General features: G+C 35.2%; 1 long non-coding RNA gene across 5 annotated transcripts in view; it reads right to left on the bottom strand.

Moving 5' to 3' along the window:
* LOC137863694 (uncharacterized) overlaps positions 1-26,855 on the bottom strand; it is a 264,783-nt gene that overhangs the window by 128,530 nt on the left and 109,398 nt on the right. For all 5 annotated transcript variants that reach the window (XR_011101045.1, XR_011101044.1, XR_011101047.1 and 2 more), the window contains exons 3-4: positions 11,678-11,786; positions 8,679-8,834 (exon numbers count right to left, since the gene is read on the bottom strand). This is a non-coding gene — a long non-coding RNA (uncharacterized lncRNA). The remainder of the gene's footprint in view (positions 1-8,678; positions 8,835-11,677; positions 11,787-26,855) is intronic.

The raw sequence follows: 26,855 nt of genomic DNA, 5'->3' as shown, positions 1-26,855 counted from the left end.
CAAGTATCTTCACATTCCTGCCTAGTGTCATATTTAAGTATACCTCAAAATAATTGCTTGTATTACCAAAATTCTCTAAATTAACTATATCACTTTTTAATCCCTCCATTTACATGCAAATACATCCATTTTGTCACACTAAAACAAAAGATGCTGCAGAAAATCAACTTCTCAAAAACAAACGTAAAAACACCAGAACTATGCTGGATAAATGAAATAAGCGTTTGCAAGCTTTAGCAAATTAATTGGTTGGGTTAAATTTATGTCATTTGCAACAATCCTGAAATCAATTATGATGCACAGTCTTCACTAAGATCTGTAGATTTTACAGGAGAGTAAGCAGGACAGCAAAGAAAATTAATGACAAATTTTATGTAAGAAACATTGATAAACTGATTCCATTTGCTACATTTCAATATTGAAGTAGTAAGAAATATTTCTGTATTGACTGCAGAGACAGAGAATTGTTTGAATTGATTAGTATGCAGTCTACATTTACTCTGTTTAGGCAATTCCCACTGAGATAACCACATAACCACCTAAACTGTTCCAGTCCAACAGGAATGTCCATACAATATCATATTTATATAGCCAGACAGGGCAAACAGAGACAAAACAGTTTACTGTTTACTTCTTCAGTAGTTAAAACTTCTTCAAAATAACTTTCAAAAGTGGTCATCTGTGGTGTGAAATACAAAGCCTAAGTACATCCAAATGTAGTCCTCAAAACCATCCTCTGATTTTCCAGAAATATGCTTTTGTAATAGTTTTCATTATTTCTTCCATACTGCAAGATAGCTCATCAACCAATATTAGTTTTTGCAAATGATGCTGTACTTCAGATTATCAAATTCAGACCACTCTCATACCATTGTGATGATAACATTTTGAATATAAAATTCAAACAGATTAGATAGATGTACACAAGTATCACTATAAATTGCTTCTAATTATAGCAGTGGATTATTTTATTTTGGGACATTTCTTAGATTAGGAAGATTCCAGCAAGTTATAGCACTCCTGAAAGTTAGGTAAATAGCGCTTGTCAGGAGCAAAAGCAGAGCTAACACCAGGTGTATTACAAAAAGAGTATATTATTCTTTATTGTTGGTATTTTTGGTGTTTCCTATGTCTCTGCTGTAATTTAAATATCATCTGAGAGCCTTGGTACTTCTCTTTCATTCTAATAGTAAAAGTGATGAGTAAACACCCATAATGATCATTCTTTCTTAAGCTCAACATTTTGAAACACCAAGAGATATTATGGAAAGTAACTTTTTGCTGAATGTTTTCATGTAATTGCTTTTGCACTGAAACATCTGTTGACACTAAACATCCATGACGAATGGTAGCTCTGCAAAAAGAGATCCAAGGCTTTACTCTTCATATCCTTGATTAACTTTATTTTTCTTTTTTATTATTTTCTTCTTCCTGCTAACCACTTTCTGTCCATTTTTAGTTACCTAAAAAGTATTGTCATCAGGTGAGGCAAGGTCAAAAAGTTGTTCTAGCTCTTTCTGAGAATCAATTGAATACCATCGCCCCTGCGAATCCTGGGAGATATACCTTTGCTTCAGGTCTGACAAACTGCTCCTCAGTTTCCTGCTTGCCTCCTCCAGGCTAGATTTCTATATTTCTAACTTTTTTCTGTATTAAAAAACCCCCAGGTAACTTGCTTCCTGTCTAATGACTACTTGAGAGGATTCATAGTTACAGAAAATCAATGTTTTAAATGGTATTGAACAATGCTCTCAGAATCTCAAGGTGACTGGTTCAATCTTCACTGATTAAACATGACACGGTATCATCAAAGTAAGCTGCAAAGTTGTTCTTTGCCTGCTTTCTTATGCCTTTTCAGACAGAGCATCACATCATTTCAACCAGGAATCTACACTGAACTACAAAAAGACAATGGGAGTATTACTGTGTATTTTAAATGAGTGGTAACAACCCAAAGGGCTGAGGATTAATTATAAGGGGTATAATAATTCCAAATCAACAGAGGGGCATCACCTCTGCAAGAAATATACTTGAAAGTGTTATACATGTATATATAACAAAAGATAGTATTTCTTTGCCAAGCTATAAAGCTATGTGATATTTTCCAGCAACCTACTTCCTGCAGCTATTGGATAAAACCTAGAAAGTCTTAAGACAGATGACAGAACTTCCTCTATCAGAAGTACCATTGCCATTAGCCTTCGCAGTCATGCTGCTTGTTGCTCTGTCTTGATGTCTATCTGGCCTAACATCTTTTTCTTCTCCTGTGCACTGAATACTTTCACGCAGAACACCATTTTGCATGACATTAAGGCAGGGTGTTAGGATGCTTTTTAGAAGACAGAACAATGACAATTCAGTCCCTTTGGCTAGGGTAATGATGATCATGGGCTTTCCAGAACCTGGCCATAGCATTACAACTGGTCATTACTGAGCATTACTGTATGAGCAGTGAAGCTCATACAGTTTTTCCACAGACATTACATGAGTGCATGTGTCTTCAGACACCCTTATCTACACTGGCTTTTTAGACTATCATTCTGAAGCACTTCTGTGCACTGGCCAGGTGACAGAATACTCTTTCCTGATTTCTCTCCAAGGGTCTAAACACTAAGGACTCAGGAACCTAGACATTTCAGTGCTCCTACTTTTTTGAGTTTGAAGAATCAAAATCTTAGTTTCCAGGTAATTTCCACAAAGAAACATGGCTACTTTAAAGTTATTATGGTTTCAGTGATTCTAATGATAATTTAAATGTAAAAATACCTCTTCAAATAAAAATGACAGGCTGTCAAGTATACTGGTAATAAAAAGTATTTTGTAAATCCAACATAAAAGCAATTACAATTACAGAACATGCTTTTTGCACTCATACATCTGAGTTTTGCAGTTACAACTACATGCCTCAGATGCCTCAGGTAAAGAGGAATTCAGCTTGCCAGCATAGAGAACTTGTGTGATGCAATGAAGGAAGCTTAGATTATGTCCTACAGCTTTACTGAAAGGAATGTCTATAACCTTCAAAAGCTTTGAGCATGTATTGTACAACTCCAGCATTGAAAAGGTCAAACTTCTTTTTAATTTTTCTCTCTTATTTGCCATCGCTTTCCTTTCAATAGGTAAACATAATGCTCATAAAAGAGACTGTAACAGGAGAAGCTCCAGCAGGCCATTGCGTTGAACTTCTGAACCTTGTACTCTCATGAACAGAAGTCAGGATTGGGGTAAGCTTACTCAATCTACTCTACCTGTCTAATTAATGAACTTCAATTCTGCCTACTTCTCACAGAAAGGTTGGCAAGGGTAGGAGGTTGGGAGACAAACTGTTCTTTCAGAAAATTCACATGCAAAAATCTAGACAGATGCTTTCAGCACAGTTGAAAGAACTGCTCTAAGTGCTTACCTTTTCTGAAGGTCTCAGAAGGCCATCTGAAAAAAACTTGAATGCTGGAAGGTATCTCCTGTTTGAGAATATCTGCCTCTGCCTTCCACCTTGGCCAGGTGAAGTGCCTATCCATTGGTTGTGCTCTTCACAACCACTCCACCCCATTTCTGGGTGTGGCAGAAATGTGCTTCATCAGCTAGTTGATGAAAGCAATCATTTGAGACCCTGTCCAAGAGCGCAGACCACTCTGATGATATCATGATGTAACAGTGACATTTGAAAGGAAAGGTGACATAAGATCAAATCCATCTGTTCTCTTAGCATGCATTCTTGCAGCACAACTAAATATTTTTGCCCTTATACATTTGACAAATACCTTCCATTAACCCAGTGCAAAGCCCATTTCCATTTTCCTGGATATTTATAGGAAAAAAAAAAAAAGTATTTTTTTCTGCCAACAAATAGCTATAGATGGCAACATTCAACAAAATTAAATAACTCCCATCTTAATCAAAACAGTCAAGCGCCCAGTTTCTCTTCTAAGTAAGATGACTATAAGGTCTTCAGCAGAAAAGCAAAAAACAGAACAAAAGAAAAGAAAAGAAAAATGAGGATAGACAAGTCCACAGAATATTGTGAATTAATTTCACCAATGTTTACAAATTAAATTTTGCATAAATGTAGTTACAGTGTTGCAAATGCAAAAAAAAAGTTAGATTTATTAAAAAGAAAAAAAAAAATGGACAAAGATTGAAACTTTTTCATCAGGCACATATGTAAGAACTTGTTTGAACAGAATCAGAATGTGAGAGAATCTACACAAGAGCAGAACTTAATGAGAAATTCCAAATAGTTTGAATGAAACGTGTTTATCCTATATTCTAAGAATTCACTACTTTCTTCTCTTTGCCTTCTAGAGGACCTGAGGACAAAGGTAGAGAAATAGAGTAGTATCTAACATTTGTATGTACAAATCTAAGATCAGTCAAGGTCATCAAAACATGAGCTGAGGCCGACTTCCTTTAATTTGCAAGAAGCTCCATTGCTTCCCCTGGGGATGTTTGAATAGCCAGGGAATGTGACAGAGTAACAAAGGATGTTTATGGCCTTTTCATTTACTGTTCCACTTCACTATTCCATTAATAGCATCAATGCTATATCTAAAACTCTCATACTATAAAAGGACTCTGTGGTAAGATCTTTAAAGGTTTGTTGCAAATTAGAGGGTATATATCTTTTCTACTTTGATTTCATACTTCTGTCTAGAATTTAGCTTCTCCTTCCTCTTCATATTGAAAGCAAACCTTATAATCAACTTTGACAGTTTTCCTTAAGGCAACAAATGACCTTTGCTATTTTTCTATGTGCTCATTTTACACTAGATGGAAGTAACAGAACTTACAAAAGTTCCTTATAATGTCCATTCATCTTGACTAGATGGCAATGCTTTCTGTATTTGCATCTCTTGCCATCACTTCCTTTCCTATGATATGCTCTCATGGATTTTTACCAACCATCTTTGTTATCAAAAGCTTCTTTATTTTTATCTCAACATAGTACATCATCAAGCGGGTGTAGTGTGTAAGACTGCAGGCAAAGCTTGAAGGGTTTTATAAACATGAATACAGAAATGGAGTAACACTAATGAATCTATTAGCTATTCAATTCATATCCACAACTGACAGTCCTCACCAATGACTAATAATGAGTAGATACATATAGATATATATATACCCACACTTTCTACATGGAAGTATTATTTATAAGGCACCTACCACACTAAGTATTGTCTATATAAAGTGAGAAGAGTCTCCAGGCATTAAAACAAAAGAAATGAATAGTAGTCCACACAAGCTATCGAGAGTAAATATGAACAACCCTTAGTGGATAACAAAATAGGCCATGGTAAGTTACTTAGAGGAAGCATCATATGAACTATGTGTAGTGTTTGGTAGCATGCAGATTTTCAACATCCTACATATGTCCTAACAGAGAACCTTTTTTTATCTGATTTGGCATTGCTGCTTACCACTAGTGCTCTAGACCCCAAGACAGTTTAAATTACATTACATCACCAACCAACATGAATATATCCTGATCCTGCCCCCCCGCCCTGTTTTCCCTTTTTTGTTTAATTTACGTCTTCTATTAGGAATTGTCCTAGTAAACTGATCTAGACTTACATTGAAAGTGGGTCCTAAAAGTTCCATTTCACCTCAGCTAATAAATTGCATCCCAGGAATGCAATGCTGAGAAACTTTAAGTGCATTATTTCTCCTTTGAAATGTCAATCCATCTTGTGAATCTATTAACAACTCTCTTAAAAACAATTCATTTAGTAGAGATTATGAATTTACTCAATCCAGAACAGGCAAAAAAAAGAGTAGTCACTAACATATCCTCTAAACAAAGACGATCGATATTTAACAGTTTACAACATATTATCTGTTTTTCCATGTTGTGGTGTTACTGCATCTCTTATTACCATTTAAACAGTGAGCAAAGAAAAAAAGCTTTTATCTCTTCTGTTTCTGTTCTTTCCAGGACACTGACTATCAATTCAGACCAAGTAAAAGAACAAAGAATTGGTTGCGGAATGCAGGTACCAGTAACTAGACTGATGAAAGGCCACACCTACTGCTTCAAAGAAAAGACATACTGAAACCAAAGGTGAACTATGTTTGTTTTTACTTGTCTAGAAAATGAAACCATAAAAAATCATAAACATGTGCTAGTATTTGCCTATAGTATACCAGACTTTGAGTGCTGCCCTTATTTATGAAAGGTTGAAGTCAACATGATGCAACAAGATAAAATAGTACTTGTGAGCAGTTTGAATTTGATCTGTCATTATAACACTGTAAGTCAACATTATAATTATCTCATCTGGTTAAACAAATAGGCCAAGGAATGCAGTATAGACAAAGTCACTGAGAAACAGAACTTTATAATACACTACCTTTAAGTGAAGATCAGAAAGAAGATGTTGAGAAAGAACTGATTATATTTAATTATAACTGATTAATGATACTATTTTTGTTTATTTATTTATACCCTTTGTTGAAACATCTAACATGAATCTAGGACTATTGGTTTGATTCTTCTATAGATACAACATGGCTTTATCATTTTTAATCCTCTGTCAATTGAGGGAATTTTTCATAGCTCAATATTTCCATTACTGCAGACAATATGTAAAAACACAAAATGGAAACATCTTACTAAAACTATTTTAAAACATTTTAAAAGCTTATTAAAACTAAGGTATGAATGACAATTAGTTCTAAATTCATACTACGAATAAAAATTTTGCTTTAGACCAAACATAGAAGCCATCTTCTCCATTGATCTAAGGAAACAGGATGAAGGTAATGGACAACATGTGGGAAACAGTCCAGAAATGGAGAGCACCAGTATCGATGTCCAACAACTTCTAGTTGGAATTTCTCACTCCTTCAATATTTTTTTTTCTAATCTGATGATTAGTATTATGCAGGCTTAAAAATGTGTCTTTTAGTGTTGCAGTTTCCTCTAATTTTACCAGCAGCATCATGCAAATTTATAATAAGAGAATAAATGTTTTTCCTTATTTTTAAGTGTTAAATGGGTAGTTACAGTTATACATCTAACTTTTTTTCAAGATTTGTCTAATAGGTTTTTGTCTTAAAGATACTGAAGTTTATTTATGATTAAATAGCAAACGTCATTTGAAGCATATATATAGTTTTCCTTTAGATACACTTATCTTAATTTCTCCCCTAGGTACTTTTATTCCAGCTCAGTAAAACTTTACTAAGGAGTACTGATATTAGCCAAAATAAATTTTACCTAAGGAAAAACTTTCATAAAAAAAAAAAAATCTCTCTCTCTCTCTATATATAGATATATATATACACATATATATTCACATACACATATATAGATATGTGATATGTATAGATATATATATACACATATATATTCACATACAGAGAGACATACACATGCTTATATGTTATTGCTGACTAACACATATAAGTCTGGAAGGCTTATATCAACTTGTCTTCCAGTGTAAGACCAGTACTTGCTTAAATTCTAAAGTAAGAATTAAACAGCATATTAACCTTGAATTAGTCCTCTTCACTAATAAAAATTTAACCTAGCTTTGGAGGATGCACAAAGAAACCAATTAAACATTTTAGCTACAAAAGCAATGCTCCTTTACAGGAAGGCACAAGTGGATTGATGATCCTCTAATACTTCCCAATGAACAACTACAATGACACATAAAGGGTCAAACATTTGAGTTCTATGCACCAGAATAATGGGAAATGCAGTCATTCTTCTTCTTTTGTTTTTCCCCAACAGAAAAATCAAAGTAAAATATTTTTATCCTGACTACAGCAATACAACTGTCACCACTTATCTAGGGCTAAGACCAGCAAGAGTGAATTTAGAATACGAACCTAATTAAGCAGGAGGCTTTGAACTAATTATTTTTCCTGAATGTTAGATGTCTTTATTGTTCAGAGGTGAATACAGCAGTGTAAGAGATGAGCAATCTGAAGCCAATATTTTGGCATCTGATTTTGCTATGATATGGGTGCTATGGCTGTACAATTCACTGTCAGTAGGCCTGCCAGGATCAACTGTCCTTGCCTTTCCAAGGGGCTAGCAGAGCCAAGCTCTGGTGCTGCCCTTTCTTCACTGCAGAAGTTCAGAACCCCTGTAAACATTCTTACAGTTGTCTGTAAGAGTTGCTACCCTTTCATTTAGTACATCCTCCCAGGGAGAGAACCCAAAGGATTTAAGTGAAATTCTATAAAACAGAGAGCAGGCTACGTGCCTAAGAGTGAAGGATCATCCCGACGTATTATTGATTAACATCTAGCAGACACACTATAAATGAGGTATAATTTATCAGGACACAGCGACAGTCTTTGCTTTCTTAAAGCTCATCTTCTATTCACTCTTCTAACTTCCTTTTGGCTAAAGCAATTTCTTGAGTTCGTCTTCAGCCAAGTGTCATCCGTTCTCTCCCATAATCGTTACCCTTCTCACTAATTAGTAAGGTTTAGCTTCCTCCTGTTATACACTTAATTAACTTCTCCACCTTTGGAAAAGCAATTTCCCCTGGACGAATTACTATCATGACTGTTTCATACAATGAACTAGTTCTAAGCATAGATTTCAAATGAAGTAATGTTGTTCAGAAAGACACTGAAAGGTGTGGAGGGCTTTCTGAAAGTGAAATGACCCTATAAGGATGGCAAAGATAACCACAAAGAGAAAAAAAAGAAAAAAAAAAACTTACCCAAGGTACCATCATCAGACTGGTGTACAGACTGGTTAATGCAGGAAAGAGATGGACAGCCACTGAAGATGAAGCCTTGAAGATGAAGCCTCGAAGAAGACTTTTGTGTGGATTCCAACTCTGTGTGCTTATTGGCACGGCGCACTGGGCACAAACCTACAGACAAAACATGTGCCACATGTTACCCAATAATATTAATTCAGTCCCTTTGTAGTCTGCTAATATTTTTAACTGCATAATAACAGTGAGTGTAGCTAAGCTCAAAGCTCTGCTTGTCACCCTGCTTCCTTTGAACAGATATCCAACAATAAGAACACTTCTGCTGAGTTCTACTTAATAGGTCAGACAGAAAGAATGGGATGGTGGCACAGCAATAACAGAGGCACGTTGAGTAGTACCAGCTCAAACAAATGGCAAATCACTAGTACAGAGCAGAATGCAAGTCTCCGTTTCTCCTCTCTATCTTTTATGAAACAAACATGCTACCTATCAGGATTTGATATAATTCTTGATAACAAAAACTACATCAGAAAGACAGATTTCAAGTTATTTCTTCCTATAACTGGTTCCTTATTGAGTGGCAAAACAAAGGAAGTATGTTTTATTGATACAAATTTATGCAACTGCTTATGGACTCAGAATGCTTGGCCTAGATTCACAGTGATGTGTTGAGACTCCTATTGCAATGGAAAAAGAACAAGATACATTTATGCAAATTTCCTTCCTAGGACTACAAACACTTTATGTACCTCATAATTGGCTCCAAAAGCAGGAAGTCACTGAAATAAAGGATATGAATAAAAATCATAAATGCCATGAGTTTAATGTTAGCTTGCCTGAAGTATATCAAACACCCCTATTTGTTTTTTGTGCTACAAAAAACATTTTGGAAAAGAAACATTTTGGTAAAAGAAATAATAGGGATTTTTTTTAAAATTGGGTTAATTCTGAATATTAATGGCCTATTTGAAAGAATACATATAAACAAATCCCTGCTTTTCATCTTAGATAGGACTATAGATTTGGTTTGTATACCACTTGCTAGTTTCTTGCCAGTGGCATATATGATACTAACAGTTAAGAGTAAGTAGAGCAATATGAACTGCGTAATATCCTAATAATATCTTCTGGACAGTGATTAGGAGTAAATAATGCATACAAGAACCTCCTCAGAAGAGCACATTAGAGCATTATAATATTTATTTTCTTTGTTAGCACTTATCACTCAGAAAAGTTGGAAAATTATTGTTTCACAGAATTTAAATGTTCATTGTGAGTATAGTATCAAAATGTTAAGTGCCTGAAAGACTGTTTTTATTAGCACTGATAAGTTTCTTACTTCCCTTTTCTCACAATTTAACATTTTCAGCCAGCTGTTTTACTCCAATATTCATTGTTCTCTGGCTACTTGTGAAAAACAAGTGCAGTGAGTGATGCGCACAGCCATGAAGCATTAGATGCAGACAGGTCCTGCCATGGTCATTTACACCATATAAGTCAAATGCACAGTTTGGAATTCTGACAGCAGAAATCCATAAAAATGTAAATAGTGATTGTTCTGCTCTTCTGTTGGCCTTTTACCTCATTTCTCAACACTCTCCAAAAGACTTATCTTTCTCCCTGACTTTTGTCTGTGAGAACTGTTATGTGATCATTCCCTACTCTTCTAATCTGTTCAGAATTCTCAAGAATGAAAAAAGCTTTTCTTGGCCTCATATTGTAACAAAAAAAAAAAGAAGAGCAACATGGCATTTTCAGAAGTTGCTGTGTTAAGATTTATAATAATCTAGGTCTGAAAATTTTCAAACATGAAAATCAGTACCTATTACACATCATGATTGATTCTTATGAGAACTGAGGGATCTACTGGAACACTGGTGAGACTGACAATGCTTGGGAAGATGAGACAAAACCACCGAGGCTCAAGCATAACACAAAATCCCATTTGGTTTCAGAAATTCTCAAAGTACAAACACATGAAAACTACAAAAGTATGGGGGATATATTTCATGCTGCTCTTTTCCTTATACTCTCCCTGGCCACTGCCAGGGGACAGGATTCTGGGAGAGTGGCATGGAGCGCTGGCTATTCTTCTGTTCTTACTGGAGCAAAATATCCAGAGATACATTGGATTCTCTACCCTATAAAGTCTTTAATATCAAAATTAGAAGTCTTTGCAGAAGACTGTACCATTTGCACTTTGAACCTTGGAAACTGGGGGATGTAACCAATGCTCATGGTGCCTACTCTCTCCTCTTCTTTTTTTGTGTGGAAATCACAATATGGGAAGTAACTGTACACATCCATACCAAGAGCTATATAATTACATTATTCAATGTCTCTACCGCATTTGTTCTTTTTCCCTTAACAGCTGTTGCCTGATAAATGCTCTGTAACATCCCATATGACACACAAAAACACACACAGGACAGACAAGGCAAGAAAGACCTAACACTCAGATTTTTAGCCTCAGTGTAACCGTGAATGCCAAAATTCAATATAGTCATCAGAAAATGAGTTTTGAGCTTTTAGAAAAGGCATCACTGTAACAAATACGACAATAACAATTCCTGTATTCCTTCTCCTGTGGTACAACTTTCTAATTCTCTTCTAGCAGGGAGTAAGAGGTTGGTTGAGTGGTGGAGAGGAGATTAAGAAGGCAACAGGAATATTCTGCTGGCTATGCCAGTCAGCATGTTTGATTATTTAGGATCCATGTATTTAATGAACATAGGAGGTTGAAGTTTTTCTTGCCAAGTAAATGTAAATTTAATAAACATGAATGCTCCATTATTCTAAGTATTCCTATTCTATATATTACAAGGAAGATGAAAAACAGTGACACTTACAAAGATCATATATTTCTAACAAAATTTATCTGAATGCAACAGCTTTTTTTCCTTTTAATTAATAAACTTATTTTACTGAATTCAGATTACTAGTAATCTGAAATTTTAATTAATTACATTGAGTTTAGCTAATAATCTTTTGCAACTCACCTCAATTCACAGAGTCCCATAGCAAGAAAGACTATAATAAGATCCATATGGATCTTAAGATCACCACTGAACTTGTTCCAGAATGTTATCAAAAACACAGATGGAATTTCTAGAAGAAATTAAAAAAAAAAAAATCATTCTGCAAAGGTCATGTAGGGAATTTCCTAGTTGCAAAGTCTATTCATTAGAATGTCAACTAAAGCTGTTCAAATATTAAATGCATTGATTTGTGAATGTAATTCCTTCCACCCCCACCCTCCCATGAAAGCATAACCTGATATGCACTAACTTATAGGGTAATGTTACTTTTTACTGGCAAACATCCATACAACTACCAGTTGTATTAAAGAACATTTTCATATATTCACAAGGTTTTGTGATTGTTTAGCAGGAGCTCCACATTAGAATTGGCTGTGTACTGTTTTCCTTGGTTGTTATTCTTATTAAGTATACTTAATACTGAAATCATGAAATAGAAGCAGTGCAGTGCAATACATGTGATGGTGGCTGTATAGCACAAATACAGAGCCAGAAGAAAGGAAAACTCACAGAGCTACCCACTGGCAGAGAACTATTTATCTGTTAAATTATTGTTAATGCTCTCTCTTTATATATCATAGCAAGCAGAAGAGTTCATTTGTCAAGATGCTGGAAAGTACTCTGTTTAACATAAAAGAAAACAAATAGTTATTTGAGAACAACTTAACAGAAGAGGGACACTACTGAAAATTTAGATCCTCTTCTTTTAGGCTGATTGCACTACTATAACATTGGAAAAAAAAAATCTCATATAACAGAATATGATGAGAAAAGTGTACTCAATCAGGTATAACATATAGGATCATGGAAGAAGGAAAAAAAATACCAAAATGATACCTATATGAGTTGACTGAAAAATAGAGTTGCTTCTTCAAATTTATTACGTTTTGCTTTGAGGACTGTTATTTGTAGGTCCCCTCTTTGCTACATGACTGAACATTTAAGAATGAGACCTTCAGATTCTAACATGACTTAACCTGATAAATTTCTAACCCAATTTACAGCAACGTCATGCATATGCTAAAATCCATCTAACATAAATATTTAACGAAGAAATAAACCTGCCAGAAGAATAAATTTACAGCACATTTAGTGCACAGCATTTTAGAGGTGTCTGCCGAGTAGGTTTTGCTGTCGAGACAAGGTTTTAAACTGCCAATAGTTTAAAAGTAGTAATTTTTCATTGCATTTCATTCGTAAGCTCTGCTCCTTTTAAGAGACTCCAGGCTGTCAAGGTTAATTGAACCCTCAGGGCCCTCGGAATGACTGCACTCATTGGGGCTCTGCAGGCTCCTGCCCAGCTCCCTGATTCTTTTGCTCTAAATCTTGTCTCAAATGATCTTTTTCATAAATACAATTTCAACTTTAATCTCCACAATGATGATCTGCTGATCTAATTCTCTGCTTTAGACCTTTATCTGTCTGCCCAGACTAAAATGACTATCTTTCTGGCATTTTCTGATCAGCTTAAAACACCTTACTTACGTACAACGTACTTACAGTTTTTTATTAAGGAGCAGAGGAGGAGTAGAAAGCTAGAATTTTATTTTGCCTAGACAGCATGACCTGCACCTGTAGATGACACACTCACTAAAATTCCACATCCTAACTTTTTGAACTATCCTGCTTTTTGCCATCAAACACTTTTAAGACTTGGTCTCTGCAACAGCCTCGGAGCTATTTCACAGAGCTAGTGGCAGATCAGTCGCACTTCCCCCAGTCTGTGACCATCCATGATTGTCATCTAGCTGCTTCTTTCTTCACCATACTTGTTTGAGGGCAGATCAACATAATTGCTGTATTTGTAGTTCAGGATTTAAGTACACTGCTTTTCCATCAGTTGGTCACATAGGGATTTTTCCCTGGTTGAGAGCCTGTGATGATGCAACTCATCAGTTTTACTAAAGCCAAGTGCTTCTCTTCCAAGGTTGGAATAAGTATCAAGGAAAAAAAAAATCATAAGACACAAACAAGCTATGTTTGTATTTAGTTTCATCTAATTTGATGCTTCATTACAAACAAATTAGCTAAATTTCCCTGCCAGATTAGTCTAACACCTTTAAACCAGTTTTATTCTTCTATCAAGTGCAGGTGCTTCACTGTGTTTAGAGGACTTGCTTTCCCTTAGGAAAACTGACTTTAAGAAAATTTTTGCTTTCCTTCTGAAATAGAGCTTTTCAAAATTTAACTTGTCAGGTTTTATATTGGAAATGTAATTCTAGTGAAATGAAAACGTAACTATTTTGACTTCTTGTGGTCATTCAGAGAGAAATAAGTACCCCGATACAGGACTATTGCACAGACTGCATTCTACTTCCTGATGAATTACATCAAATGGCTTCCTTTTTTTTTTTTTTTTTTTTTTTCAGGTCCAAGGTATCCAATCTCCTGTCTAAGACAGAAGGATTACAGATGTCTGTAGAAAGAGTGCATTTTCTCCCAAAATGAAATTTTATATCCCCAAAAAACAACAACAACAAAACAACAACTGAAATCTAACCTTAGAAAGAGTCATAGCCAGAAAATCATAGCTTGAAAGTAAAACTGAAAAAGTGAAAAATAGAAAGAATGATACAGTCAATAGGAGTCCTTCTAATGACATAACGGAGCACAAGTGGGAGTCTTTAAAGTACCAATCACTCTGAAACTTAAATTAACCACTCACTGTTATACTTCTGTAATTAAGATAGCAAGAATAGAAATAGGAATAAATAATAGATTTAGAAATAGTCAATACAAGCTTTATCAAATTGCATTTACAACCACTGAAATCGACTCATAAGTAAAACTTCCAGCTTCATTTTCATTAAAATATTTATATTTTTCAACAGTCTACAGAAGATTTTATTTTTTGTGATTTTTGAAACTCACGTAATGACTGAATTGCTGAATTTATAAACAAAGAAGTCATGGATTTTCAAATCTGGTAAAGCTAAAAACTTCAAATAAAACCCCCAAACATTATGCTACGTAATGAACAATGCCACAAGGTCTGCTCAGACCCTTGTGTTCTGGGTGCTGTAAGATGATGTGGCTGATGAAACCTGACACAGTACAAGATACTGGATCAGGAATACAAATGTAAATCAAATCTTTCCAGACAAGTTAGCACACGACCAAGTAGCATCTTTGTACCATTTTTTATTACAAATGGAAGATGTATTACTCTCAAATTGCTTTAATGTTTTTAACCATGATCTTATTATTAAAGCCGTATCACCCTTGCAGAAGTGATTGAGTACATTACTTGTATAAGAATAATTTTCTGATTTCTTGGAATATGCATTGCCTTGGGTACACTTTTCCCTCAGGTAGTCCTTGCCTCCTAAGAGATTAAGATATGTTTTTAGAGACTTCATCCATCTGAAGTGTCCCAGTTTCAGTACTTCCTCAGTTTGTTCACATGCACACATTCTTTTCATCTTTTTCTAACACTGAGAACCATTTAAAACTAGCACTGACAGAAATGTATTTTGCTCTGCTTCAACTTTTCCTGATGAAAGTAGTCCTTTCCTTTTCCCTGAGGAAGTAGTCACTGGAACTAAGTAGAGTATTTATTTTAATGCAGGGTGCAGGAAGGTATCAGCATTTCTGTTTATAAAGCAGGATCATCCACTCTGCTCTGTGTCAGGATGAGAATGCTAAACTGCATCTCAATGACTAAACCCCAGTATGGAAGATTCATGCAGCCTTCTGTACCCTGAAAGGCTATAATAATTAACTTCTCAATAAAGCTGTAATTAATTATTGACAATTTAATGTCCCTACTTTTAACCTTAAATAACAGGCAGGAATTACTGGCTGTCATCTCTTCTTTAGCATTGCCAGGTGCAGCACACGTGTTCTCAATCAGGTCACCCCATCTACATCAGCCACTTACACTGTCCATTCATACTGTAGCTGCATTTTTCCCTTCAGAATAGTGATGGAGTCTTCAATTGAATAATTTACGTCTGAGTTTTATAATAGACACTCGTCATTTAGTAAAATGAGCTGCTGAACAGACTTTAGAAGTGGATCCTCTTTAATATTTTCTGTGAAAACACGTTTCTCTGCTACTCAGAAAAAAACAGAATTATGATGATACTAAATAGTAGCTACTGAACTGGATGCTCATCTATGCCCTATTCTAATCTTTTTCTCTGCAGCCACCGTGTTTTGAGCACATCTATTAATTTATAAAGTGTCTGCTGTTGTAGACAGCTGTTAAACAGTTAATAGGAAATCTATTGCACTTTGCCCACCAGCATAACTGCATTCTGCCTAATAAACTCCTCCTGAACTAAATAATGATTCTTGTTCTTTCACACCTCTCACACTGAATTCACAGTTGTACAGTTATATATTTCACATTGTACAGAAAAAAATATTATATAGCCTCTCCATACAAATTGCTTTTGTATCACAAGGTTTTAGAAACTCTCTAAAATGAAAGACAGATTGAGAATATATTTGTAAACGTATAATCTTAACTTACTGAAATTTTAAAAACAAACAAACAAACAAAAAACATATTTTAGATGATCACATCCAAGGTATAGATAGATGAGCTCCAAAAATCTTGCCTGTGCACAGGATCCCCTACTACAAGTGTGCAGCCTAATGCCTGAGAAAAGCCTTAAATTGGTCAAGTTTTACTTGGATCCTGAAAGTTTCCTTAAAGAGAAATATTTTCATTGTTATAAGTTATTATAGCCAGGGTAGAGGAGAGAAACTCAAACTGAAAATGATTCTTTTATTGCTACAATGGCCCTAGGAATTAGTGAGAACAAACTTAATTACAAGAACACTAATTTTGCTAGACATCAGAGAAGAACCCAGGAGATCCAAGACCCACAGAAATACAATCACTCGCAAAACACTCACCTTACTCCTCAGCTGTCTGATGATCATTTCTATCACCACGAAGTATATTGGCCTACACCTCTTGACACCAAAGGCACTAAGTAATATTTTCAAAAGTTGCCTGAGAGAAGAAACACTTTTTTTTTTTAATTGAAGAATAATGACAGTTTTCATCAGTCATAAACTATTTTTTTTATAAGCTAATTCTCATTTTATTGCCTTTAAAACCACTACAGTGTATCGTAAAATTTGAGCTACCTTCAAAAGAATGCAATTATCATTTTGAGTACAACAGGGAAAAATGCTCAAAGGTACTAGTGTTTAAGAACTTATCTTGTCCCTTACTTTAGGGAAAGCTACCAAGCAATGAAAAATTGTATTTGACTGAAAAGCTTTTGCACGGTTTATTATTAATTAAAGAAAATTAACATAAATTATATGCTTCACATTTTAAATACCTATTATTAACCATATTGTTGTATTTAAGAAGTTCACTTAGTGGATACCATATGTCTACATCTGACAGTTAAAAATTTAATTTACAAATCCTGTGTCTATCACTAGTTGGCGTCTGACTGACTTTTTGGTGAACTTCTGGTTAGAAATTTTATGTAGAAAAGATATATGCAAAGACAAGCAAGATTCAGAGCTAAGGATTACTAGGAAAGTTGAGTAATGACTCTGAAACCTGTATTTATTGGCCATTCAGTTTCACACCTAAGATAAATGGTTTCAAAACAGGCATGAAAACAATGACATCCAAAACAAGGAAAACGTCTTCCTATTTAAATGCAGTTGGGAAAAAAAATTATGGGATGTCTCCAACAGCTGCATTTTGCTTATAATTTCTGAGCAAGCTTTCTTATCATGATTGTGTATGTGTTTGAAGTATTTTAAGTGGTTGAAACACATAATGATTCAAGGCTTCACAAACTAACATTCTGTTTCATCTTTATTTTGGGAAAGACATTTGATTTGCTGAATGCCTTGGTTAGATATAAAGGGTTATACCGATTTTTATTTTTTAATATTGTGGTTTTCAAATGGCAGGAGAAGTAGGCAAGTGAAGACTTTCATTTATTCAGATCTGGGTCAGAAAACAGATAAAAGCATTTGGGGCTGAACAGAACCCCATTACTGAAGATCTATGCTCAGAGTCCATTGAGAAGCCCTAATAGTTTTGCTTACCAAACATGCCTTTTAAATATAAGATATATTTTATGATGAATCTCTAGTAATAGACACAAATTCTTCTGAAACAAGTGTTCAATTACTTGTTTCTAGCCATTTTTCTATAAATGTTTACAGCCGATTTAAATGATTGCCTCTGTCAGCTGGTACAGAGAGGCAGGCAGGCTGACACTCATGTTCAAAAAAAGACTGTGTAATGTATATTACATACAGCACCCCCAGCCCCCAGTGCAGTCTTTTAGCATTAGTCTATCCACATCAGCCTTATCAAACCACAGCAAGCCCTAAGGTTGTCCACCAGACTTCAACTTTGCTATTCGGCATGGAGTTTTTACATTAACCTTCATATAATGTGCATCAGTGCATAAATGTTTCCCACGTGGTGAGTTGACAGCTACACATGCCAAAAATCTCTCTTTCCATGCAATCTAACACCAGCAGAACTGCAGGAAAGATTTTCAGATTTTTTTTTTCCTCATGTGTGGCTTGAGTCAGCTGCAGTGCAAGTCTAATAACCATACAGTGATCGCTTTAAAAAAAATGGTTGGAGAGTTTATTTGTGAATCCAGCATGCTGCACAGTTTGGTCATAGGGAAATCACAGGTAGATTCTTCTGTTTTGAATGTTTATTTGTGACTGTTGTACAGCATGCTGCATGCTGTATGCATGCCTCTGCAGAAGCCATGTGATGGTATACATCTTTTGAGAAGCTGTTATACATTCCTCGGAGGGCATGTCGTTGAGATCTCTTTATTGAAGTCACAAGTTTCCTTTTGCTTGCACATATTCCCTAACACTTCCTGAAGTTTGCCACCTTCAGGCTTTCAGTGAACTCTTATTAAAATGAATTTGGCATCTTGTGCCTTTGATTTAATTCTGTTTTTTCTTTCATGGGCATTACAAATTAAACAGTGTGACATGTGAAAAAAAAAAGGGGTGGGGTTGTGGTTTCCTCTTTTCAACCTACCCAGTTCGTGAAAAAAATTCAAGCGTAAAGCCAGAGCAGCCCTCTGAAATTTGAAGAAAAAAAAAAAAAAAAAAAAAGGCTGTTTCTAGGATAAACCCGTATTTTTCAAAGTAAATTTAACCTTTGCATGTAGCAAGCAGGCATTTTTCTTTGGGCTAGAAACCTTAAATTTCTGATATATAGTTTAATGAGAACATTTTAGAGCCGTTAGCAAAAATTTCCAAGTGGGAATTAAAAAAAAAGAGTAAAATGAGTCTGAAGTTCTCAATTCTGATTCTGCCTTCACTTGCAAAGAACAAAAAGCTTTTTTAATGCACATGAATAAATTCATAGACTGTGAGAAGCTCATGTACGATTACATGGTACCCTGCATTATAATTCCTCAGTGAGATGTTCAGAGACAAACAGCTCCTCCACTGATTCTTTCCATATACAGTTCAGCATAAAACCATTGCAAACTTTTAGCCCAGCTGGGTTCATGAATGCTTGTCTGCGTCTACTTCTCAGTGACCACATCCCTGCTGTAATATAAGTGCAGCCTTTCCCAGATGTACATCAGGGTCACTGACTCTGTGGTATCACTTTGTCCTTCCGTAAGATTCACCCTCACTCCCTTTTCCTCACAGCAGGAGGAAGACTTTTCCCATCCCCAGAAATCTCTAGTCTAGACATGGGCATCACTTTGTGATGGTTTCTGCTCAATCACAAAGCACTGGTCTCACATGTAGCCTCCAAAGCTGAAGAAAGATTTGGCATGATTCCACAGTGATGAAAACACCCTCAAAACCTGCATAGTCATCATACTAAATCAAAAACTTGCAATGGAACCAATGTCTGAGGAACTAAACGAGAAAGCAGCCTATGATAAACATAGTTTTTACTTTGCTATTGTAAGACAGAGAAACACTCTCCTATACATTACACACTGTATAACCCAGGCTATATCCAGGCCGTATTTTTCATGGGCATGAAGGAGGGTTGCTCTTCTGCTCTGACCACTGTGGAACCAGAATGGTAGAGCAGCTTTTCTGTGCTTCTCAGCCTACCAGATTAGATTATTTGCTGATATTTCAGTGGTGAAACAGAAAGGTCATCATGTATTACATTCATAATGCATCTATAAACAGCCCCAAATGTAATGTACTGTTACTCAACAATGTTGATTCTGTACAAGAAAATCTTATATTGTTTAATCTCCTCCCCTCAAATATTTGCCTTTTTTTTTCCAAAAAAGTTACTTTCAGGTGAAACAGTGTGTCTATACACACTCAAAAACTGCAATATTGTGAAGTCAAGCAGAAATTTTATTGTCAAGCAATGAACTCATATGCATTTTAGTGCAATTAATGCATGATGAAAATCAGGCAGTAGTGGAGATCCAATATAAGAAAAAAAAATATACATAGGAACCAGAGGGCATCCAACAGAGATGCCTGCACACCTGTGTGTGCCTTATGTATTTCCTACATTAAATTAACGGGGGAGGGTAGAGATCAGGCATAGAATGGTGACCAGACATACATTTTATCACATTGGAGAGCTTCAGCACTTCATAACCTACTGCAGACAGCTATTTGGTATCAAATGTTAGACAACACTCACTAATCCTCAGTCATTGGCACTTTCCACAGTCCCTTTAGAAGCCTTTGAAATCCAGCCCAGTTACTTAGCTATGTGCTAAGGAAAGGATTTTGGCTGTGCACTGCATATGGCTGTATACCCATTTCAAGTTTTAAAGAAAGCACATTTTTCAGTTGGGAGCACGGGAGCAAAATTCCTATCAAAGCTGTTAGGAGGAAAGGTGAACTGATCTAGTCACACAAAATGCATTTTGCATGTGGTAGACAGAAAGAGAAAATGCAAAATCTAGCTGGCTAATTAGCCTCACGCTCCAGTCCTTCGGAGAAAAATTACCCTTAGGCAAATCATCCCCTGTAGTTTATTTTATTGTAGGACTCAGCTGGCACGAGTGGACACCTAAATGTAGTTGCAAATATTTAGTAATGACAAAAGTGTTTGGGATAGGTTGGGATTATTTTTAATTAGAGCTGTATATAACAAATCAGTGGGGATGTAAACACTGACAAATCATCCTGTTTCTGGCTGGGACTGTTCTGCTTGATCAGCTACCAGAATGGTAGGCCTACACCCATCAGGAGATTTAGGACAGCAAATTCTCTTAATCTTTGTTTTGGCTTTTACCGCCAACTAAATATTTACAGTTTTGGAGGACTCCAGGGAATAACAATGTAATCTAGTACTCTCCCAATTATTTGAACATCCATATAAAGCCCTTTAATTATCACATAGCTGCCAATCTGCTAATACACATAGCAGAGATCGATGTTTTAATAGCAGTAGTACATTAAACAAAGGTAAAAATGTATTAGTATTAAGTGCAATTAAATTAAGACAGTTTTGAAATAGTTTTATGACCTGGGTAGTTACATAGAAGAAATTAATGAAAATCTAAAGGACAAAACAAAAAGGTACAGAACAGACTTGGTATTTTCATTATCTGTAAAATAAATACTTTGAAAATTACCATCTTAAGTTTTGCTGTTCTTAATACTTTAAAACAGGCTTGCCCAACACACAAAAGCTCCAACAGCTCACACACTCAAAACCCATGTATTCACATTGTGCAGAGCTACAGAATAACATATTTACATTCATGTTAGAAGATACACACAAAGGAAATGCAATTCCAGAAACTTCAGAAGCAAAGTCTAAAGGCCAATCTATTCCTGCTGCCAAGAAACACAATTCCAAGAGAGATGACACATTAAAGCAAGAGAAAATTGGCTTTTAATTTCAGTAGTGCAGATGGGTCAGAGTCTACATTAGTTTCTTTTTTTAAAGTCGTTGTTATAGGCAAAATAACTGCACATACATCCTTTGAACCCTTGTCTTTCTGTTGTTTTAATGAGTCAAATGGACTAGCATTTCATACACGGAATTGTTTTTCACAATCAGGCTGATTCATGAATGTTAAGATCCTGTTCTACATTCATACTCTGACATGTATGTGCTGAGGAGTTCAATTTCAACTTGTACTACCTGCACAATTTACAGCCTGGGTACTATTTTTTGGATTTTACTGAGGGAGTCTGGGTAATAAGGAGAAAAACAGAAAAAAAAAAAAAAAAAAAGCATAGAGGAAATGGATATCAGGAGATGTATTTATGTCCATTATGAATAGAGGAGCAGACCGATTTGGTCTTGTGACTGAGCTACGAGTGAAATCCAATTTGCCCAGGTTTCATTGTGTAAACCAGGTGAAAAGAAAATAAATTTGTTCTACAATAAATCATTTTTTTCCATACTGGAGGAAAATCAAATTCAGAGTCAAAATCAAGATCCAAAAAGCCTATACTGAACTAATGAAAACTAGGCAGACATAATCAAAATAAAGCATTGATTTATTTTGTTGCCACAGCTGCAAAGACATCTTTTAAAGCTTGTCCTTTTCTGCAGGTCACAGAAAAGAGATGTTTTATCCTTTGCATATTATCAGTAGCTTGTTTTTAGCTAAGTGTTTATTGTGCCTTATAAACTTAACATATTAGGTTTATAAAGGTTTATTATCTTTTTCCTATAATTTTACTCAACTGCAAAACTACTGGTTCTCGAACATGTAGGGAGATATCCTTCCAATTATTATTGTAAATGCGTGTCAGTGGAATACTCCAAATATCTCTATTCTTTTTACTTGGCAGGCAGGCAAACTAGAACATTGTAACCACTTATTGCAGAACTGCTCCACTGCCAGGGTTATGTCCAGACATAGTCTATGCAAGACAGAAAATCTGATTTTCAGAACAGACTAATCAGCTAAACTCTATGCTGCCTGGAAAAGCTACAAAAAATGTTCAGAAGCTAGATTTTATACAAGGTCAAAGAAGTGACCCTCCCCTGTCCCTCCCCTGCCCCTCCCCCAACCAATATATTCAATATATATCATAAAAAAATAAAATAAAATGTAAGAACTACAGAATTGGTTCTTATTTAAACTGAGTGACTATGCATAGAAACAACATTCTTCCAACCCGATACAGACTGGCCACAGGGTGCTATATGAACAATTAGAATAACACTAGAATAAACTTTTTTGGAAGGAAACACAAAGCACAATAGTATCAACAACGCTGGAGTTCAAATAGATTGCATTAATTGATAGCATCAGCCATTACAATAAATACATAATACTGTAATCTGCATTTTGGAGAATGATATTTCCAGGTCTTGAAAAAACAGTATAAAAAGTCCGTCTTTTTTGCTGTTCTTACTTTCATGGTGTTAACTCCCTTTTTCAACACTGTAAACTATACTTTCCCATGATTATGTGTATTTTCTAGAGATGTCAATGATATGCAGAAATGTAGAAAGAATTGAGCAAAAATTGCCTGATGCAGTGGACAAACTGCATGATTGATTTCTTTTCTTCTCTAAATATAAACATAACCAAGCAAAACACTTTACAAAGAAGAATTCTTTAAAATGTTAATTTTGTTTATCAGCAGACACATGTTTCTTTGCAAGAGATGATGTCTTTTAAATAGGTGTGTTTATCTCTCATACAGTAGTAGGTTTCTATTCACTTGCACAGATAATTTACTTCAGTTATACTTGCTGTGTATACCTTCCCCTTAAATACTAGGGTAAGCTGTCTCCCCAAGACATAAATGCATCACTCCAGCTGATGTGAATAGGTCATGCATTTATCAAGGAAGGACTGAAGAAATGAGGGTTAAACATTAGAAATACGAATGTCAAGCTGAAGGAAAATAAAAGTTAGCAGATGTCAGACACTACCTAGGCATCACCTTCACCAAGAACAGCAAAAAGACATTTTTCCATTAATATATTTTCTTGATGGGAAAGTAGAATAAATGAAACACTGATCCAGTTTCTTTGCTGGTTTAGTGCCATGAACTAAGTACGCTATGTCTATAGGAATGGAGAATACCTGAAACTACAGTTACTTTATTATTTGCTCTGTTTAAGGAAAAGCAGCTGTCTCTCGTGATTCTGTTAGTGTTCTTTAATGTTCTATTAATATTTCCAGTCTCACACACCCTAAAATCAAAACGTATTATCAAACAAGTCAGGGTAAATAATTCAGAGTTCTATCATATATCAAAACATTTTTTAGATCACAAAATATGAACTACAAGCAAGAAAACATAATCAGTTATCTGGCATAACATGCAAATAATCTGTTCCATTACTGTAGAAATATCTAAAGCAAGACTGTAAAATGCAATGAATCTGATAACACGTTAGTGTTCAAACAAAAATATAAGGCATCTGTGTTTGCTAAGTATGATTTCACAATTTATCAAAAGCAATTTCTTTCTCAGAGACTTATGGTATAGAAATTTCCATTTTGTTTTTGGTCTCTTGCTAAGAAGTCACCTTCTTTGCACAGTACTGCAATTTTCCTGTTACATTCTTAAATTGTCAAAATCAAATCTAAGATGATGTACTAAATAGTTTTTACCCAGCCTATAAATCTGTGAAAAATGCATGAGTATAACCTCTGTTCCAGATTCTCTAGTATTATGCATCATCACAATTTAAATAAAAATCGTGGAGAGACTTATCATTATATGCCTGATTTATACAATAATTTTTTACATTAGTATTTCCAAATTTATTTGGGTATTGCATGAAATTCCTGCAGATTATATCTTTTTTTGTTCTGATATGTTTGACTAGATACAATCAAACCATAAACATTACTGAATTTTCATTAAGGAGGAAAAAAAAAAAAGATCAAGAGGTCAACGAGTGCTTACCTAAGAGTTTTACTCTATACTTCTCTTCCAGTACCATAATCCATACCAAGAAAATCAAGTAACAAATGCTGATTTTAGTGTATTATGTTGTATGTCCTCATGACTTACAGAAATATGACAAGCAGCTGTGTTCCACACTGCTTTCAGAGTTTCAGTATATAAAAGCTGAAGTCACACGTTATTTTTATTTAGTGGGAAAATAAATTTTGGAGTTAACGTTTCTGAAATGAAATTCCTTCTACTGCAATCACTGATGGTATCATGCTAACATGGAATTTAGCTTTCACGGGAATGACCGTAGTTTAAAATTTGGGTCTATAAGGTTTCCTTCTGAAAAAAAAGCATTAGAAAAAAAATAAATAAATAAAATCTGGAGACTAAACTGAAATATGGGTTGTGAAAGAAGAGAACGATAACAAATAGAGTCTATCATGATTGCAAGCTTACTAATAACCCTGTTGTTAAGCATAGAAGGCCGCTTTAAATCATTCACTTCAGGTTCTAGTGTTTAATACCATTTCCAACCCTGAAAAGCTCAAGGTCACTAAATCTGTAAAAGGATTTGATGGCAATGTGGTTTATGTCTTGTAGCAAGAGAAGAATCACTGTGAGGTTGACATCCCTGCAGGGCTGGCAATGCATACTTCTGTAACTGCTTTCCATCAACATGGGCAGAGGACAATCAAATAACAAACTGCAGCTGTATCTGCAGTGGTCTGAGACTGTATTGCCTGTGCCATGAAAGTTTTTAGTTGTCAGGTCATGTGAATATGGTACAGGAATATTGTAGGTATAGTAAACAATGTATGTATCTTTCTGTAACATGCTAATTCTAATCTCTACTGAATTTCCCAAAAATATTCTCCTTTCTTTCCTTTCATACTTTCATTTACAATGGAGTGCAGTCAAAATATGGTGTATAAAGTTTGTATTTGGTCTTTATCATGGAAATGTATATAAAATTACTCAATGCTTATGAAGATTTCAGCTCCTTTTCATCTTTTCTGAGCATTTAATGGCTTGTAAGAATGCCGATTGGGATCTGCATATTACTTCAGTGTGATGATAGATTTGTTTCACTAATTCTCTATTGACAGTATATTGACAAGACACTCTGCTACTGTACCCAAGATCATATACTATACTATAATATAATGTGTAATTGGATTCACCGTACTTAGAACCAATAGTAATTTCGCCATGGATTTGAGCTTTAATTGCTTTCTTTGAGTAATTTTCATCATACTGACTATCTGAGCTCTCTTAGACTACTCATGTTGTTTTGTAATATAATTTTATTCTTTATTGACATAAATACCCTATAACCAATTTAGCTAGCCATTGGGTACATTTAAGCCTTATTAAAATTTAATGATTTAAAAACTATGCAAAAACTTGAATCAGTAAGTAAACAAGAGACATAGCAGACAAAGTATCTTATCATGGTGCCATTCCATGTAATATTTATATTTTTTAAATGCCATAGGACCTACCTTCACTGCCATATCCACTTTGGCAACACAGATATCCATGACAGATAAACAGTGAAAATAACGTCCTACCTTGTTTTAAGGTCTGCATCCTTTCAGCACAGAATATACATTAGTTTTCTACTGCATCACAAGATCATGAATACAGGAGGCATGAGATGGGCACTGTAAGCCCTAACTCTTCCTTGGTCACCTGTTACTGCCAATGATGGAGACAAGACACTGGGATGGACAAATCTTTGAGTTTGTCCAGTACAGACCTTCTTATATTACTGAGCTCAGAGGAAGCGTCTTTAAATGAACAGCAAACAAATTCATTGTTTATAAAAGGAATCTGAGGGGGGAAATAAAAATAAATTTAATAAATAAATAAATAAGCAAACACTATCCTGTGGACATACTGAAATTATTATCAAGACAGCCTCTTTCAGGAGATGACCTGGGAGCTAAAGTTTGCCTCCAGTCCCTGCTGACTGTTAAAAGAACAGATTTCCTAATCAAAGTGTAGTACTTATGAATGCTACTGTTTCACACTCTGCAGGATGTGGGTCAAGAGTTTTAGTCTTACTGATGTTTGAGGTGTCTAAGGCAGCTGTGATGCCAAACATTTCACCTGCTGGCAATCCAGACTTTACTGGAGGTTTGGCTTTTTTATGAGCATCGAAAGGGCAAGCAAAGCAAACTCAGTGGGAAGCAAAGTGACAAAATCCATGGGGAGATATGTAGAAAAAAAATATACCAGTCAAGTTATAATGCTCCATTTGTGGATTAGAAAGAGAAAAAAAAACAAAAACAAAAACAAAACACGGCATTTTTTTCCGAACACAAAAGATTTTATCCCATCC

This window comes from Anas acuta, chromosome 13, assembly GCF_963932015.1.
Source record: "Anas acuta chromosome 13, bAnaAcu1.1, whole genome shotgun sequence".
NCBI classification, from domain to species: Eukaryota; Metazoa; Chordata; class Aves; order Anseriformes; family Anatidae; genus Anas; species Anas acuta.
The sequence above is the reverse complement of the archived record's forward strand: the minus strand, read 5'-3'. Positions and strand labels throughout refer to the sequence as shown.